Source organism: Pseudochaenichthys georgianus, chromosome 20 (assembly GCF_902827115.2).
Source record: "Pseudochaenichthys georgianus chromosome 20, fPseGeo1.2, whole genome shotgun sequence".
Taxonomy (NCBI): domain Eukaryota; kingdom Metazoa; phylum Chordata; class Actinopteri; order Perciformes; family Channichthyidae; genus Pseudochaenichthys; species Pseudochaenichthys georgianus.
Genome location: NC_047522.1, coordinates 6,259,227 through 6,271,334, shown reverse-complemented (window position 1 = coordinate 6,271,334; position 12,108 = coordinate 6,259,227).

The following is a 12,108-nucleotide window of genomic DNA, read 5'->3' as shown; positions in this document are numbered from 1 at the left end:
TTTTGCTTCTCTTGGATTACCATTACTGTTCATTCAAAGCCACAGAGCTAAGCATCAGGTGGTTGATTCCCAATATTATAAGAGTACACAATGTATCAAAGGCTCTCATCGTGCAGAATGGACATTGTCATATCCTGTTATTTTTTATGCAAGTATATTGGAAGCATGTTGATGTTGTAGCTGGTTGAGATGGTGCACACGCTAACTACGTATTGGACTATCTGTCTTATTACTTGTAATGCATATTCTTTTCTAAAAGTATCAAAATGATATGTGCACCTGTTCACTTTTAAGGCACCGAAGGATCGTTTTATTCCCTGTAACATCCTCATAATATATTGGAAACATCTCCTGATCATGGGATGGGAAACCAGTTATGTTGAGATCATAACATTAATATTCTGTAATCATAAAATTGATTGCAATGAAGGCATCTCCAGCTTTCTGACACATCCTCCCCTCCCCATCAGAGGTCCTGAAATCCAGCTGCATCTCATCTCCTAATGTCAACGGGAACATACTTTAGGGCTACAGTACTGTATAGCCCTATATAGTGTAAAATAAAGAGAAGTTTTGGCATGAGAGTTTACAAAAAAATCCCAGTTACTTTATTCATAACTCATGATTATGAGAGTGCGTGAATGCCCTGGATTTTAAACACCAAATAAATTCAAATTTGCACTGACAGAATCATTTATCACTTAAATAAATAAAAAATACTATTTCAGACACAGCAGCTGTTAAAACCTATGGGACTTATTTTTAAGAGGTTAAACCAAACACATCTCCGCAGTAACCACGCTGAGAGATAAAAGATTTGGGGCCAATTCTACAAAGCTGGAGGTACAAGGAGGCCTCATGGCCTGTTCAATTATTATTAATAATAAAATACTATAAATCCTAATATAGTGCATGACATTCATATGGATGAATGCCAGTTAGTTCCCAAGAGCATTTGACCACTAAGTTAACACAATAAAACCATATTTAAATGGTGTTCAGATACCTGGAAAGATGTAATGTACAGTGGAGCAAAAAAGTATTTAGTCAGCCACCAATTGTGCAAGTTCTCCCACTTAAAAAGATGAGAGGCCTGTAATTTTCATCCTAGGTACACTTCAACTATGAGAGACAGAATGGGGGGAAAGAATCCAGGAAATCACATTGTAGGATTTTTAAAGAATTAATTGGTAAATTCCTCGGTAAAATAAGTATTTGGTCACCTACAAACAAACAAGATTTCTGGCTCACACAGACCTGTAACTTCTTCTTTAAGAGCCTCCTCTGTCCTCCACTCGTTAACTGTATTAATGGCACCTGTTTTAACTCGTTATCAGTATAAAAGACACCTGTCCACAACCTCAAACAGTCACACTCCAAACTCCACTATGGCCAAGACCAAAGAGCTGTCAAAGGACACCAGAAATTGTAGACCTGCACCAGGCTGGGAAGACTGAATCTGCAAGAGGTAAGCAGCTTGGTGTGAAGAAATCAACTGTGGGAGCAATTATTAGAAAATGGAAGACATACAAGACCACTGATAATCTCCCTCGATCTGGGGCTCCACGCAAGATCTCACCCCGTGGGGTCAAAATGATCACAAGAACGGTGAGCAAAAATCCCAGAACCACACGGGGGGACCTAGTCAATGACCTGCAGAGAGCTGGGACCAAAGTAACAAAGGCTACCATCAGTAACACACTACGCCGCCAGGGACTCAAATCCTGCAGTGCCAGACGTGTCCCCCTGCTTAAGCCAGTACATGTCCAGGCCCGTCTGAAGTTTGCTAGAGAGCATTTAGATGATCCAGAAGAGGATTGGGAGAATGTCATATGGTCAGATGAAACCAAAATAGAACTTTTTGGTAAAAAACTCAACTAGACGTGTTTGGAGGAGAAAGAATGCTGAGTTGCATCCAAAGAACACCATACCTACTGTGAAACATGGGGGTGGAAACATCATGCTTTGGGGCTGTTTTTCTGCAAAGGGACCAGGACGACTGATCCGTGTAAAGGAAAGAATGAATGGGGCCATGTATCGTGAGATTTGAGTGACAACCTCCTTCCACCAGCAAGGGCATTGAAGATGAAACGTGGCTGGGTCTTTCAGCATGACAATGATCCCAAACACACCGCCCGGGCAACGAAGGAGTGGCTTCGTAAGAAGCATTTCAAGGTCCTGGAGTGGCCTAGCCAGTCTCCAGATCTCAACCCCATAGAAAATCTTTGGAGGGAGTTGAAAGTCCGTATTGCCCAGCGACAGCCCCAAAACATCACTGCTCTAGAGGAGATCTGCATGGAGGAATGGGCCAAAATACCAGCAACAGTGTGTGAAAACCTTGTGAAGACTTACAGAAAACGTTTGACCTCTGGCATTGCCAACAAAGTGTATATAACAAAGTATTGAGATGAACTTTTTTTATTGACCAAATACTTATTTTCCACCATAATTTGCAAATAAATTCTTTAGAAATCAGACAATGTGATTCGCTGGATTTTTTTTTTGTTCTCCTTTTGTCTCATAGTTGAGGTATACCTAGGATGAAAATTACAGGCCTCTCATCTTTTTAAGTGGGAGAACTTGCACAATTGGTGGCTGACTAAATACTTTTTTGCCCCACTGTATGTATTAGGCCCGCTAAGCTGTTTTCCTTGAAGATATTTGAAAAAATTGCCATGTTGACATGCTGTGCTATGTGGAGACGAGGGCCTCTTGCCTCCATATCATATTGTGCTAATCAATCATGGGAGCTGCCTGACATGTTAGGGTTTCCATTTTAACCCCTTTAAATAGAAATTATTTGGTGTTGCTGTGTTTACTCCCACTGTAAGCACATACTCCTCCTGACTCCTGCAGTCAACTCTAAACTAAGATTACGCTGTCATAAATCTGCATGCCTATTAAACTGTCTCATTCAAAATATATACATAACATGACTTTTATATTCTAACTGTAAACATTGTATAGTATTCAAACTAACAGCATGTGCCATATGTATTATGTTACAACGTTATTGAGAAGTATTTTGTCAGTATTAGCTTTATAACTATTCATGTCTTAAACTGCACTTTAACTTTTTATTCATGTATTTTTTTTTCTTTTAATATTTATTTTATTATCTTTGCTTTTTAATAACTTTTTCTGAATGTCTTTCATTTTTGTAAAGCACCTTGAATTGCCTTGTGTTGAAAGGGGCTATATAAATAAACTTGCCTTGCATACAAGAAATTTACTTACACAGAAATAGAAAACAGCTAAGTTATGGCAATTTCTATTTGCCAGCTCCTTTTAATTGACTCCAAGACATAATAGACATTAATGTGCAATATCATCGATTAGATAATTAACATTCTTTATTAACCATGAATTTTTACTTTACTTCAAATCTGATAGTGGCCATACATCTATAGACCTATCCCAGAAAATCACCTATTTATATATTTTTAATTTATATATACTGTTAAAGCATTGTATTGAATATAGTTTGGAGTTTCCACTTTTTTGGCACTATTCAAATTTGAATTATTTCCCCTAAGTATTGCACTTGCTGCATTCCCCTGGTATACATTACGTGTTATGTTATCCTAAATATCTAACCTCTTGGTCTGTCTCATGTAGTTATCACATCTGTTACTGTGTAAGATCATAAAAAAGGAATTTAACCAATAAGATCAATTAAAATGTATTCCTAATCCTACAGTTAAAAGGCTACATTTAAAAAACGATATGGAATAGTTCTATCATATGTATTGTTCTATGTATACTTTGGCACATTACAGTTTATAATTAAATAATAATAATTAAAAAATAATTAAAGTCTATTTATTGCATTTTTTGTGCAGTTCTTTTACGAGATGTCCTCGTTTTATTTGTGTTAAATGTAAACTGAAAAAATTGCTACTTGAAAAAAATATGTAGGCTAATCATTACCGAACATTATTACAGTTTCGTTAGTCTAAATTATACATTGTGTGCGTCAACAACAGGTAGCAGTGATTATTGATGCATTTAAAAAAAAAAATCGATCTAAATCCATGAATAAAGAGCAGCCATGCACTTACCTGTGTTGGGGGTCTGCTGCCTCTGAGGGGCTGGGGCACTGCTCACTGTCACATTGTTGTGGGTAGTTTGGAGATCGCTGCTCCGGCGGAATAGTCCACCACTAGCAAAGGCCAACGGCAAAAAGGTCAACCAAATGAACGTCATCTTCATCATGACTGTAACCAGCTGCCTCTCCTCCGATGCCACGATGGGTAGAAACCGCACATCCAACTTATTTGGACGTCTTGTTTTTAGTCTCTGCTTCTCACTCCTCTCGGACTCTAATTTATTAGAGAGGCAGGTTTACACATGCACAGCACACGCCCCCCTTTGTCTTCACGCCTCCCCGTATAATCAAATGTGACCTGCGTTTTTTTTATTGTTCTAGATTATACACGCAATAAAATTGATGAATTATGTTCTACATTTTAGTGCAGTTTCAGAAAGACTGACTTTAAGATAAGCAGGTTATTCAACATTTATGACATCATATTAATTGTAAGACATCAATCAAAGCCTCAGGTAAAAATCAAATAAAAGTTTGGTTTGTATTTTCCTTAATTTTATTGGGTTATTGTTTAGTTGTTTCAACCAGTTGTGATGTGTGACTGACTCATATCATAAAATGTCCTCTTAAAAATGTCACATGCATACCATCCGCTTTCCTGCTGATAAAGCTATCAGATCTATCAGAATCAGATTTCAAAGACATGCTTGGCTTGAACTTCAGCTTTACATTGCATGTAGCCCGTGACGGTAATTGATGGAGCAAGGATTCTTAGCCACACTTAATAACATACAGGCCATTACTGCAGTGCTTCAGGGCGATCTCACTTTCTCCCTGTTGTTACGTTCCCTTCTAAATCTGGGGGTACAAAGGGAGGTAACAACACACAAAATAACCGGCCGAGAGGAAACTGAAAACTGAAGCCACAAAGTGAGATTTGAATTAATAAAAAAAGTAAAGAGGCTCACCAGCCAAATTGCAAAACAAACTGAGAACAACTTTCTTATAAAATAAATCGACTAAAACAAAACAATACACTGGAGCACATCTCCTAAACACAGGTTACTAGCAGGTCTCACACAGAGACAGAGACACTACACATGCTGCACACATGCAGCCCAGAGGAGAAGGAGAGACCACTGCAGCCTTCCTCAGGTCCTTTATGATGATTATATTATATTATTATTATATTATATGTCTGATTGGGGATTGGGAGCACCTGGGGAGAGGCTGCACCTGGAGACAATCAGAGGGAGAGAGAGAGACACCCACACAAAAGCACACACAAGTACCAACTGCGGCACGTAACCCCCCCCCACCCCCACCCCCATAAAACACACCTTATACTGCTTACCAGCAGCCAACACCGGAGCAACACACACATCACATGGAACACACACATCACATGGAATACACCCACCGCTTTAGAGATGGAAACACCCACACCCACAGTACTGTCACAGACGGACGCAGAACTTAACTGCAACTCACCACTCTGTCGCATCGCAACCGGGTGCCGGTCTTTTGGCTTTTCCACAGCAGCTGCCACTTGCTTCTTCCGAGCTACACACTCTGCCACTAGATGACCAGGATCAAGACAAAAGAAACACAATCTCTTTTTCTTGGGTCCTGGAAGAGAAGCAGAATGAGCATGTGTGGCACGCCTGTTACGAGCTTTCCGGAAACCAACACGATGAGGAGAATCGCTCTGAGCCAAAACACCACTGTGTGATAGCACATCCCTTCCTCATCCGCCATAGTGGTGGCCTGCTTTCACTTCAAAGCTGCACAGTCTGCTATCAAATGACCAGGGTTATGACAAAAAAACCAACGCTTTTCTGGCTTGGGACCTGAAACTGGAAAACTGGCACGGGGAACGTATGTGTCACGAGCTCTATGGTAAAAGTCTCGCTGATGGGGAATCACGCTCTTGATGAGGAGGATCACGCTGGGAAAAAACACTTTTATGTGTAAGTGCAAACTCATCTGCTAGAGTGGCAGCCTGCTGAAGGGTAGACACTTTTTGCTCATTTAAATGAACTACAGTACGCTCTGGTAAACAGTTTTAAATTCCTCCAGCATCATTAGTTCACACATTGAGGTAATTTCATCAGCTTTACAAGCTCTACACCACCTGTCAAAGAGGATTTTCTTCTCCCTCGCGAAGTCCACATAAGTCTGGCCAGACGTTTTCTTCAGGCCACGGAAACGCTGCCTGTAGGCCTTAGGCACAAGCTCATATGCCCTGAGAACAGCACCTTTCACTTTGTCATACACCATACAATCCTCGACAGAAAGAGAAGAGCAAGCCTCCTGAGCCTTGCTGACTAGCTTGCACTGTACAAGTATGGCCCACACGTCTTCTGGCCAGCGCAGAGCAGTAGCAATGCGCTCAAATGCACCAAAAAAAATCTCCACTTCTGACTCACGAAAGACCGGGACCAGCGGAATGTTGCTACCAACATCAAAAGCAGCAGCAGAACCTGACAATGGTTGTGTACCCGAAGAGGTACCAACTGAACCTGTCTGCAGCTCTAGCTGACGTATCCTGAAAGCTGTGTCTGCATCTAACTTTCTGATCTCCAGCTCCCTCCTGAGCTGAAACTCTCGCTCATGCTCCTCCTTCTCCCACTGTAGACGAGCTAACCTCACTTTCAACCTGGCATCTAATTTAGATCCAGTATGAGAGGACTCACTCCACACAAGGGAGGCCATACTAAACACACCAACTAATTTTCAACACACACTTAAATCACCTCACTCAACAGGCAACATATCTGAGGCTACATAAACATTGACTCTTTCAAATAACAAACTTCCCCAGATCCTGCCTACCACAACTTACCTACCTATCTTCTGGAGCGTGCCGGGCTCGAGGCGACTTTAAAAGGCAAACATCTGCGGCCGAAACCCTGAAACGCCTGCCCACCCAGGATTACCCCAAAAATAAAAAAGGCAAAATAAAAAATGAGTGCCTGAAGGAAAGACTGATTCAGCCCAGCTAGACACTCCCCTATCTAAACTGAGGAAGTCAATGCTACCAAACACAATATCAACTCTAAACCACAAACACATACTCACTCTTTTTCTGAAAGATTGGATGAGCCCCCATGTTACGTTCCCTTCTAAATCTAGGGGTACAAAGGGAGGTAACAACACACAAAATAACCGGCCGAGAGAAAAAGGAGAGGCAACTGAATACTGAAGCCACAAAGTGAGGTTTTAATTAATAAAAAAAGTAAAGAGGCTCACCAGCCAAATTGCAAAACAAACTGAGAACAACGTTCTTATAAAAGAAACAAAACAATACACTGGAGCACATCTCCTAAACACAGGTTACTAGCAGGTCTCACACAGAGACACTACACATGCTGCACACATGCGTGCATCATGTGGCCTGTTGTGATGCTGCACAGATGCTGCACACATGCTGCACACATGCAGCCCAGAGGAGAAGGAGAGACCACTGCAGCCTTCCTCAGGTCCTTTATGGAGGCGCTGATTGGGAGCACCTGGGGAGAGGCTGCACCTGGAGACAATCAGAGGGAGAGAGAGAGACACCCACACAAAAGCACACACACACAAGCACCAACTGCGGCACGTAACTGAAGTTACCAACTCCAGCTTCTATGAGTATTGGTGAAGCCCTCTAACGGAGCGTCCACACTACAGCTTCAAAAATAGCTTGGAGCTGGGCGTGTCTGGAGCTTGGGGATTTTATTCAAGCAACACGGCCAACAACCAATCACATGAATCTCCCGCCCCCGACATACAAAGCAAAAAACCCCGGGGATTGTATGGGAGCAATATATATATAAACTCCCCAAACAGGCGAAAACCTACCAGTTTCACCCACTGTCTCTGCCACCTCCCTCCATGCCTGGTTCCTCCGGTTTGTATCCCGGTAGGTGAAGAGGGTCTGGTCATACAAAACTGGGTGATTTGCTACGGCGATAGTTAGTTTCTCCTCCGACTTTTTTTTAAATATAGAAATGAACGGCGGGATATCTCTCCCAGCTTAGACGCGGTTTGATTGGCTACTGTCAGATTTTGGGAAACGGGATTTGATTGGCTGGCGCTGGCTACTCCGGCGTCTCCGGCGTCAGAAGTTGAACATTGTTCAACTTCTGACGGCGGAGACGGACCGCTCTGCTACCCACAATTCAGTTCGGCGAAAAAGCGAGGCTACGTGACGTCACCCCATTGAAAGTGAATGGGCAGATTGGAGTTTTCGACGCTGTCGACGCTGTAGTGTAGACGGGCCGTAAGGCTATCGCTATTGGGTTATCCCCCTGCGCACACTGAAACACTTGTAGTCCACGCCCACCCGCAAGGTGGGCCCCACCCTCGGGCTCCCTTCCGGTATAAATAGGAAGGAGGCCCGACAATCTGCTCCCATACAAAATAACTTTTCTTCAGCTATTCGTGGAGCCAGTGGGGCCCAGCACTTAGAGGGCTTCGCCAATACTCATAGAAGCTGGAGTTACAGTAGGTAACTTCAGTTCTATTTCGTATATGGCTTCGCCCTCTAAGGCTATCGCTATTGGGTTAAGGGCGAAGCATGATGTAGTCTGCGCCCCACTGGGTCCGCCCCGGTATTAGAAGCACAGACACACCTGCTCAATAACAACCCATGCCTATTGCGCCATGCGTAATGGCGCATCGCCGTCCCGGGAATATAGCATAACATGAATATTTTCCATGAGGGGACAAAGGCTGGGAACAATACATACCTGCCGCTGTGAAAAAGTAGAGACGAAGGTCATACTTTGCCCAGTGACAAAAAGAGGGGGAACAACAGCTCTCTGCGTGCAGACAGGCAGGAGAGCGCACAGCTGGATCCCTGATGTCACTCACTCTGACAAGACACTCCGTACAAAGTGTGTCAGAGGAAAAAAAGGAAACATTCCTCTCATAAGAGGGAAAAAGGGCCGCTCTCCGCGTGCCGAGAGGCAGGAGAGAGGCGCACAGCTGGATCCCTGACATCACTCACTCTGACAAGACACTCCGTACAGGGTGTGCCAGAGAGGAATGGGAGACATCCCTCAAATACAATTGAGTAAATGAACAGGGGGAAGACCAAGATGCAGCAGTGCAAATGTCTTCCACTGACATTCCTCCGTGCAAAGCCGTGGAGGAGGACATTCCTCTGGTGGAGTGCGCATTGATGTTCTCCGGGGGATCCACCCCAGAGGAGACATATGCCTGCGACACAGCTTCACACAGCCAGTGTGACAGCCGTTGTGCCGACAGAGGCTGCCCGATCGAGTGCTCTCTATAGTGCCCAAACAGGCGCTGAGAATGGCGCAAGGCAGCCGTGCGTGCCACTAGCAGGACAGCACGCACACAGGACAGAGGAGATGAGACGCGGCTTCTTCCTCTGACCTGTGAGGAGGGGGAAAGAAGCCATCCAAGGTGATCACTCTCAACTCTAAAGAGCTTGTGATGACCTTTGGCATAAAAACCGGGTTAGGGCGTAAAACAGCTGAACTGCCATCTCCTTGGATCCGGAGACATGACGGAGCCACAGAGAGAGCAGACAAATCACTCACCCTTTTTGCTGATAGAGCCAAAAGTAATACTACTTTGGCTGACAACAGTTTAAGGGGAACCTGGTCTAAAGGTTCAAATGGGGCTTTGCTTAGTGCACGTAACACCGAAGCCAAATCCCACTGAGGCGCCAGTGCGCGTGACACAGGTCTGAGTCTCCGTATTCCTCGCATAACACGGCTGCTGCGCTCTGCGATCCCCTCGGTTCAATTCGCCGGGAATATACATTGCTCTGATAAGAGCAACGTGTGTGCGCGTCCAGAACAGCAGCCACCTGGCTGCGTTCAGAAGCTGCGCAGATCGTACTCCTCCCTGGCGATTGAGGTAGGCTGCTTCCATAGCCGTGGCCTGTTGTCTGTGCAAATCAACACATGTTTGATTATAGAGCAACGGGGCGACTCCCCCGTTCTTTTCCGAGATTTAGAAAAATAGCGAGGGTAAAAACCGCGCAAGACACTGTTCCTGGTATGACAGGAGTGTTTCTGGTATCCCATGGAACTGCTAGGGGGAGAGGCTTCTCTGTGATGTGCCGTAATGGTCGTCATGGTGATGAGCCACGCCATCACCGCCGCTGCCCGTGAGGCAAAAGGGCTGCGAGGGAGTTTCCACACGCTGCATTTCACTCCGTCTCTCATCATGAGGTGCGTCCACACAAGGCGTTATAACGGCGCTAGTGGATTTATTATGACCGTGTGAAGGAGGCATATCTGGGACAGAGGAATGCCGCGAGCTCTGCAGTTTATAAACCAATAGGTTAAAACAGCAGGCTTCTGCAGTGAATGAACCACCTCTGGAGTGTCCCCCTGTTGGAAGAGATCCAAGGGGATCATCACGTGACCAGCTGACGCCAAAGCCGAGCATCTGCGTCACGGAGAGGGCTGTGTGGGTTGTGACACGGTGGAGGAGAGCAGTCAGTTCCTCCACTCGCTGCCGCGAGAGCCGCGCTCTCATGCTGGCTGAATTTAATTCCACTCCCAGATAAACGATTGTCTGAGAGGGAAGAGGACAGCTCTTCTTCCAATTTATTATGAAACCCAGGCTTTGACAGATGCGATACGAGATGTACCGTCTGTAAAGCGACTTCCTCCCTGGAGCGAGCCAGCAAATAGCAGGTCGTCCAGAGAAAACCACACTCTCATCCCTCCTCTGTGTAGTGGCTCCAGCCTCCACAAAAATGCGAGGAGCCAGGAAATATCCGAACGGCAGACGATTGTCTGGTCTGATATTCCCTGAAATGGAGAACGCAGGAATTTCCTGTGTTTCGGGATGATGGGTACGTGGAAGTATGCATCCTTCAGATGGAAGTGAACCAGTCGTCCTGGTGAACACATTCCAGCACCTGTTTGATCGTCAGCATGTCGAATACCGACAGATCGAGGATGTCTCATTCCCCCAGTCTTTTTCGGGATTAGAAAAATAACGGGAGTGAAAACCCCTGATTTCCCTCCCTTTGAGGAACCCTGGAAATATCCTCTTTCAACAGGAGTTCCAGCAGCTCGGATTGGAGCGCAAGACATAGCTTCTGGGAGGACAGGAGTGTTTCCTATGGAGAGGCGAACTGCAGGGCGTATCCTCTGCTGATCAGCCTGCTCATCTATCTGTCCATCATACACACAAGCTGCCACTCTGAGAAACACTGAGAGCGGGCACACATGCTCGAGATGTTCTGTGGTCGTCATGGCGACGAGCCACGCCAGGGAGCCTCCACACGCTGCGTTTCACTCCGGCTCTCATCATGAGGCACGTACACGCTCAGGGGATGAATGGAGGTGTGTGCAGTGCTGTCCACACGAGGCGTTATAACGGCACTCATGGGTGTGTCACCCACGCGGAAATCCTCGCCTGGGAGACAGCGACGGACGCGCACAGAGTGAGCGCCGTGCTGGCCGCCTTGCTGATTTCCTCTGCCTCGGTATGTACCGAGTTGGAGAGCAGCGCGATGTTATTCACCACCGCCTGAAAGGCACACTGGTGCACCCGGTCGGCCTGGTGGGCGACATACTGGTCTCTGGGGGAGCTCAACGTAGGGCGCCGTCCGACGATTATGTTGGCCTGTCTTACCCCAAAAAACGCTGTCAGGCTCGGCTCCAGAGAAGGGGCGGCTGGGAAACCAGCATCTGTGAACCCCTCCACCTTGGTGAGGGGAACAAATGTGGCCACCGGAGCCTTCAGGGTCCTCGGGTTCGCCGCCGCCCCCTCCTGGAACCTCCTGAAGGCCGGGAAACGTGGCCAGATTGGGTCACGAAAAAAACTCCGGAGATCTCTGCAGGCGGCCGCCTTGCGTATGATCTCCGGCAGTTCCCCTAGGATGCCACCTATCGCCGGTAGCGCTGTGGTGACGGAGAGGGGGAAAGCATGTTCGGCCGCCAAGCTGGCACCCTGCTCCGACTCTGTCTCCCCCTGTCCGGGGGATAGGAGGGAGGGGAGAACCGAACCGTGAACCGTGGAGAGAGGCGGGGCAGGAGTTGTCGGACTCCTGCCCAGCACTCGGCCCCAGGGACACGAGGCCC